A 7,184-nucleotide genomic window follows, 5' to 3' on the forward strand; every position below is an offset into this window, starting at 1 on the left:
CCAGCATGTAACCAACTCACTCTCACTTGTATAGACTAAAGTGGAGAATCACTCTTCCCTTCCAAGCCCCTTCAGGAGGGCAAACAAAGGCCAAGAGCTCGGAGTCCAAGGGACCTTGTAAGGTTCAGACTAGTCAGGAGTAGTGGGACACCGAAAGCGGCTACACTCTAAGTGTCCCATGCGCCATGCAACCACTCTCGACGATCCTCCCATAAGACGTAGGTCGCGCTCCCATGAGACAACTGGACCTATTTAAAAAACATCGTCTTGCCACTTTGTCAAGTGTACGATGAGTCGTGCACGCCCTCGCTAATTTCTAACCACGCTACCATGGATACCCCATGGTCGACCCCATGGTCAAAAGTTGATTCTCGCATGTCAACACAAAAACATTCGATCTATTAACAAAGCTGAACTTAGCTATCTCGTGTGCCACCATTGGCCTGCCTATTTATCTTTGTCGCCTTAAAGTTTGGAAGTGGCTTTGTGATGACTAAAGCCTTCTTCAAATCAACAGGGGACAACCTATTAAGGTTATCGTGTGCTAGGAAGGAAACCACAAAAGAGCAATCAGTTTCCAAAATAATAGGCCTATGAAGAGTGATGCCGATATGCAGTGCTTCATCAATACCAATACACAAACCAATATAATCTCAAGAGGAAGTAAGGAGGTCGCCAACTGAATTTTTGGAAACAACCCCAGACTCGCAGCGCAAATACTCTCAACAAAATTAGCATCCACATTTATCTTAATACAATCCAAAGGCGGAGGTTATCATACCTCATGAATACTACAAGGAGTACTTATCCCATCCACTACTATACCTTCGACGCTGGGGACCGATTCCACAAAATTAGCATCCACATTTATCTTATTACAATCCAAAGGTGGAGGTTGTCATACCTCATGAATACTACGAGGTGTACTTATCCCATCCACTACTACTTTAACTTTGACACTGGGACCGACTCTACATTGGAATGGTAAGACAAGAACGACAACCACTAGTTATCCACAAGATTAGCAAAGTTTGAAACAAAATGGTTACCCTTATCAAACAATTAGATCATTTCTTAAGTGCCAAGCTCCCTAGAATATGAATAAGGTATGTTGAGGTTAACTGATCCAACAAGAGAAGCATCCAATCGAGACTTGAGAAGTTGAAGATTTCACTCCCCAGAATATTCCAAACTTCCTTCAACTCCATGCGTAGAGCTCTCCTCGGGGCAAGCCATCAGAGCATGGGACATGCTTTCATCTTCCACCCCACAAATATAGAGTACATACCCGGAGCAGCCAGATGGTGCATAACTCTATTCACCTGGATCGCCAGGTTATTAGATGTCGCATGCCAAACAAAATTCTGATCTTCTAAAAGACATTGGCCTTCTATATGACATTCCAAAACTCCATATCCCCATTCACGCCTCTACTTGATTGCCGACAATCCTCCTTGTGCTCCTTACGCTTCAAGGCCAGATTATGCGCCCTTTTTACGGAGATTGCCGACAATCCTCCTTGTGCTCCTTACGCTTCAAGGCCAGATTATGCGCCCTTTTTACGGAGAACAGATAGTGCCATGCAATAAAAGTCATTGTCCACCGATCCTTGAATACACACGTCTAGAATTTCTTCGGCACCATGAGGATAGAATGGCGAGTGATCAAATTTACATCCCATTTCTTTTTACGAAGGATCTTGATGGAGTCGAACCATCATTCCCAGCAATTTGTTTGCTGGAATGCTCTTTCCAGTTCAGAGCTGAAGATCAACCATTTATTCATCTTTTATCTTTTAAATTGAAAAATATTCAGCTCAAAGCTATTTCAGACTCAAGCACAGCCCCAAGATTCTCCAATCCAATTGAATTTGAATGACAAACCCACTTTGAATAAGCCTGCTTAGTAAAAAATTGACGAAGAAGGCAGAGATATCGTTAGACAGATGTTAGAAGACAAATTAAATTACAGATTTGTTTGACAAATCAAAAATATTCAGATCAAGCCAATTCAGACCAGCCATGCAGATTCTCCAATCCAATCTAACTTGAAACAACATTCAGCCAATTTGAATTTGCCTGCTTACTAAAGATAAATTAGAACGACATTCAGCATATTCTTGTTAAGCATAAAAATAAGAATTCCAAAGAACTGTAAAAAAATACTACCTCCGTCCGAAAATACTTGTCATTGAAATGAATGTATCTAGATGTACTTTTAATTCTAGATACATCCATTTTCATCCATTTATGCGACAAGTATTTCTGGACGGAGGGAGTATTCAATAAATTGGATCACAGTTCATAATAAGTCGGTCTTCATAGCATTTTAAGCTATGAAAAAACCGTACGCTGGATTCTCTAATCTTACATAATGCAATTTAATCAGGCAATCGGCAAGCTGAAATTGCCTAACTAACCAGGCTTCCTCGACACAACGCCTGCACCTTACAGAATATATCAACATGAACAATTTAATTCTTCAATTCAGGTTTTGGTATATATCAAGACACTAGCAACGTTTCTCAAGATCGAAAATGGCATTGACAATCATAACTTGTCTGCAACTTCATTAGATATGAAGATCTGCCTCCAGTAATCCTCATAGACGAATCCAACTTTCCACGAGAGGTTAGTATGATGCAGCAGCAACATCTGGACAAGCTCCAGTAACTAAAATACAAATAAATTACGAAGACTAACAAGTTATACAGAAAGGAATCAAGTCTTTCAATGGTATATACATACAGAACTACTCATGGTAACCAACAGGAAATGGATAGAGTAGAACAAGCAACTAGCCTTCTTAGGACCACAAGACTATGGACACAGTATGGTAAGATAAAATAAATATGCGGAGTTACTAAAAGTTCTCACGATCACTTAGCCTGTGTTGCGTAAGTAGATGGTTGTTGGCTCGTGAGAATTTCCCTATTTTCATTCTTGGGGTGCAAGGGTACAAAATTACGGGTATGACAAACCTTGTATCAAACTGAAGGTCCACCATGTATAGCGTAAAAGGTCAGTTCGAGGTCGTAAAAGGTCAGTTGAGATAATTTGGATCGGCAACTTCGAGGTCAGTTCAGATTGACCCTTCAGAAAAGCGCTCATGTTTCTGGGTCACTTCAAATTTAAATTGATATAACGCTGAAAGAAGCAGTTAGATGTACCTTCGTGCGTAGTTAAATTGATCCTCACAACGTATTTGCCGCTGCGCCCAGGCCTGTCCACATATTTGCTATGTATAGGATCGTGGTGTACTTCAGATGATGCCATGGAATCAAACACAGGAGAAGGACAGAGACACCATGGCAGGGTGGAGAACCCGGGCAAAATAGAACAAATAGATTGTTCCCGTGCGATCTCCACCCCGCAAACAACACCAAATATACTTTTTATTGTCTCGTGGCCTGCCAAGCGAGCGCACCCAACATGGCAAAGGCCGCCCTACCCTACCAATGTACTGGTACATCAAGTAGTACAATACGCACTGTGCCCACATGCGCATCATCAGCTTACCAACACAATTACCTTTCTGTGATGTTTGGAGACGGGCCAGCATCATCTTGTGAGCAAAAAGCAACACGGACATCATTTGATCAGAGACGAGGAAGCCTCAAGAAAGCATTCTTTAACTTAACCACCGACCGTCGTTGGAGAAGATATCAGTTGGCGTTGGCCGTGGCCCGTTGTGAACCAGCAGGAGTGGCGTTCCCCGGAGATAAACATCACATCCACAGCGGCATGCTAACATGAAGCAGATGACATAAACTGACGGATCTGAGGCATCAACCGATTCAGACGTCACAAGCAAAAGGCCACAAAATCCCTTCGCTTAGACGTGTATTTGGAAAGGCGAATCGTCCACCACTGAATCAAAAAGAAGAGATAATCCATGAGATCTGAAAGGCGTTGACGAATATTGAGAAATCCTGATTATGAGAACAGCGTAAAAGGTCGTTCAACTTTGACTCCATAATATAGTTAATTTGAAACAGAAATAATTCGGAATTTATTTAAGACAACAATCCAGGAATCCACATAATAATCTTATAACGGGGCAAGAACGAAGACGAACATATACTCTCTTGGATCTAGATCTAGCTGTGCTAAAAAAGCGAAATCATACCCACCTACCAAATCACGACCAAACCATCAATGATCTCTATCTAATAATTCGAAGATCTAAAGTAAGAGAAGGAAGTAGAAAGTTGGCACCTCACGATCCGCGCGACGGAACCAAGATGAGCCGTCCCTGCGACGGGCGGTGACGGGAGCAGGAGAGAACAAGGCGAGGGGAACGCGTATATAAGAGATAAGAGAGAGGGTGGTTGGTGCTTGGTGGATTCTCGATCACGGAGTCGGTTCGGGTGGTGGACGGCTCCGATCGGGTCACGTATAGCTGTCTATGTGCCGTTGTCGGTTGGGGGACGACGGAGGAGGACCTCACGTCTCACACGGATTCTTGGTCGCGTTTGCGTGCTCCCTTTGGCCACGTTTCCTTTGTCTGGTTGGCGTCACCCCTTGCGTCACAGGGAGCCTGATCGTCTACATCCACAAACCGTCTTGATATTCATGTGGCCAGTTATGTGCTGGCTAGGGTTGCATAAACAAACCCTCGTGTAAGGGCATATCCAACGGCGACTCGCAAATTTTCTTCTGCATCCATTTCCTCCACGTGCGGTTGCTCCTTTGACAATCGTCACGACGGTTGCTTCTGAAACCATGCTTCCGTGAACCGACATGCAAACCGACGCATCTCCAAGGCGTCTCCTCATGTTGTATATAATCTGTGCAAATCAACAATAAAGACTACGAGATTCATTTACATCAATTGTCGATTCTCTCTCAATCTCAATCTCAAGAGGTCCTCGACCTCGCCCCGTCGATGACCCCTCATACGTGCGGCACCCGAGCCCGCGCTACCGAGCCATGCGTCCTACCCGCTGGCTCCCGGGCTCCCGTTAACCAAAAACCATGGCCACGCACGGCATGGCGCGTTGCCCGGCCCCAGGCGGTCGACCTGCGGCAACGCCCTCTGGCACGCCCGTGCGTGGAGTGGCTCCCTTGCCTGCCCATGGCGGCAGCAGCCTTGATACGACCTTCCTCTAGAGCACACGATGCGGCCCTCGCCCTGCACGCATAGGCGCTCAGGCCAGCACGCCCTCCTCGGCGTCCCCTAGCGCAGCCCTGACCGGCCTCCAAAGGCGGCGCGCGACAGCGGCGGCCCCTCCCGAATGGAGGCGGCGCCCAGCGACGCTGTAGCGAGGTCGGTTGCCTGACACGACTCCCATGAAGGGGTGGCGGCGCACATGGTCTTCACAACCGGTAGCGCACGATGCGAGGCAACTACTCCGCATCTCCCGACCCTGATGCACCAGCCCGGAGCGAGGGCGCCTCCAAGCGTCTGCCCCGGCCCCGGTACTGCTCCCATTGTGATGTGGCCGATGGCAGAGACGCGCAAGCAAGAAAATACGCCATTGACGCCGTTGCCTATGTGAGATGCCGACAACCCTGAGTGGCGGTTGACTCCGGCATCCTTGCCATAGTGGCATCCGGGCACGGGTCGTCTGTCGGCAACGACCAATGGCTGGCTCCCAGCACGGAGGCGCTCTCCGACGCTCCGTGATGGCGCTAGCTCCCTCCTGCGGCGACTCACCCGGCGCTCGAGGCCACTGCCCTCGCTCGGCGTGGAGGCGTCCAAGGCCACCCACGCTGCTTGGGTCCTGCGGTGGCTTTTCTGCTTGAATGCTCAGGAGTCGGGAACAGAGGAACCACTCGTGAGGCCAACTCCAGCGCATGACCCCAAACGGACGTCCGTTTTGCGCGGATTCTGTCTGTATGGGTAGGGCAATGGGGTCGTGTTCGGGCCTATCCTGAGCGCACGGCCACCTCCTTTGGCCCCATCCTGTCTGCCTCCATTTTCAAACAACAATGTTCGAAATACCAAGCCCTAGTTCATCAGCCCAGCAGCCCTAGTTCACGTCGGCAACAGAGCCAGCGGCCTACACGTCCTCGCCGGAAACACAGCCAACGGCCTACATGTCTTCGCCGGCAACACAGCCAGCGGCCGGCAATACAACCAGCCTACAGAAAGAATAGTTTGTCACCGGCAACACAGCCAGCGGCTGGCAACATAGCCAGCCTCCAAAATGAATATGTTTCTCGCCTGGACACAGCCAGCGGCCGGCACCCATGCCAGCCTCCAAAAAAGAACGGCCACGGCCGATCAGACGGCCTAGTTCAGGTCGTCGGCGTCGAACATCTCCTTTTTCCTGGCCTCGAACCAACTCCTCGTCTTCTCGCTCATCTTGGTCAAGTCCACGCTCATTATCGCAAGGGCCACCTCCTTTGCTTTGGTTGCGGCATTCGTGGCCTCGATGTCGAGCTGCCTCTACCTGGCCATGACATTGGCGGCCTCGATGTCGAGCCGCCTTTGCCAGGCCGCGCCTCCATGTCGATCTTCCTCTTATTGGCCGCCTCCTCCATCTCAAGCTTCTTCCTTTGAAGCTCTAGGTATTGCTTCATTTGTTTGTCCTTGCTTTGCCGCTTCTTCTCGTCCCTCAAATCCTTTTGAGACATCATGTCGTGCAAAGTCTCATGCAAGGCCATGGATGACGCATCACGTATGTCGTCCACCTTGGAGTTGGTCTTGCCTCTCGGCCTCTTCAACGCCTCACCATCTCCACCTCCGGCAGACGCGACCGCCTTCTTGCCTCTCTTTCTTTGGAGTTCACGGTATTGATCTTTGAATTTTGGACAATTGTTGATGAGCGTCCAACAATGCGTAAGAGTGAGTGGCTTGTCATTGTGTCGGGCCTCGAATGCTTCCAAAGATTGAAATGCCTACACCACATGATCAACAACAAATGAACATGCAACATATACAAGGCCTATGTCCGGCGAGCCCGAAAAATGGGTGTGGCCATCGTGCCTTGGCGGGGGAAAGCCGGGCGACATAGGCGTGGTCCGTGACGTCGGCGATGAGCAATGCTGAGGCTTGTCGACTGACGAGCCTGTGCTCGTCGGGCCGGCGGCCGCACCGGAGAACCCCGCCGGACGGCAAATGCCAAGCATGAGGAGGGTGTGCGCTTTGTTGTCGATGGCCTCCTTCTCGTCGACCTCGGCCTTACGCCTCGCAGCCTCCACCGCATCACGCTCGGCGGCGAACTTGGCTGCGGCGGT

At 48.9% G+C, this 7,184-nt stretch overlaps 1 long non-coding RNA gene across 1 annotated transcript; it reads right to left on the reverse strand.

Annotated features, from left to right (window-relative positions):
* Positions 1-842: 842 nt before the first annotated feature.
* Positions 843-4,454, reverse strand: LOC123045269 (uncharacterized). Its single transcript, XR_006421225.1, has 2 exons — positions 4,218-4,454; positions 843-3,869 (listed from the first exon to the last, which is right to left on the reverse strand). It is a non-coding gene; the product is annotated as an uncharacterized lncRNA (long non-coding RNA).
* Between the last annotated feature and the right edge of the window lie 2,730 nt (positions 4,455-7,184).

This window comes from Triticum aestivum, chromosome 2B (assembly GCF_018294505.1).
Source record: "Triticum aestivum cultivar Chinese Spring chromosome 2B, IWGSC CS RefSeq v2.1, whole genome shotgun sequence".
Lineage (NCBI taxonomy): Eukaryota > Viridiplantae > Streptophyta > Magnoliopsida > Poales > Poaceae > Triticum > Triticum aestivum.